This window comes from Etheostoma spectabile, chromosome 7 (assembly GCF_008692095.1).
Source record: "Etheostoma spectabile isolate EspeVRDwgs_2016 chromosome 7, UIUC_Espe_1.0, whole genome shotgun sequence".
Classification (NCBI taxonomy): Eukaryota; Metazoa; Chordata; class Actinopteri; order Perciformes; family Percidae; genus Etheostoma; species Etheostoma spectabile.
The window spans coordinates 25,946,324-25,946,739 of NC_045739.1; the positions used below are offsets into that span (position 1 = coordinate 25,946,324).

The 416-nt window shown below is 24.8% G+C and overlaps 1 pseudogene and 1 gene segment (V, D, J or C); one reads left to right on the plus strand and one right to left on the minus strand.

Moving 5' to 3' along the window:
• LOC116692386 (immunoglobulin lambda-1 light chain-like) overlaps positions 1-416 on the plus strand; it is a 32,137-nt pseudogene that overhangs the window by 14,123 nt on the left and 17,598 nt on the right.
• The window catches only part of LOC116692388 (Ig kappa-b4 chain C region-like), an 11,288-nt gene that overhangs the window by 10,121 nt on the left and 751 nt on the right, over positions 1-416 (minus strand).

The following is a 416-nucleotide window of genomic DNA, read 5'->3' on the forward strand; positions in this document are numbered from 1 at the left end:
GTTGAGAAACATTTCAAAATGTAATTTTATTCATGCTGTAAAGTTACAAATCACGTCTATGACATATTTTATTCATTTGGTGTTTTGTACTTTTTAGCGAACAAATGTATTTCATGATTGAAACTGAAAATGATTCATGGAGTATGTAAATCAGAAACCATTAAATTTTTTCCTATTGTCGTCTCTTTTGTTGTCTTTGTGAATTTTCAGCAAAAACAAAATGCAAATATTTCCGAATTGAATTTAAGATCACAGTCATTTTATTTCTCTCTATGCTGATGATATTGTGCTTTTTATATCAGATTTAGCAAATATTGTTCAAACTTTTGTATTTCTTTCTAATAATATAGATTTTTTTATATATATACTTAAATTAATATAATTACAATATAACAGTCCTTACTTTAGACACACTT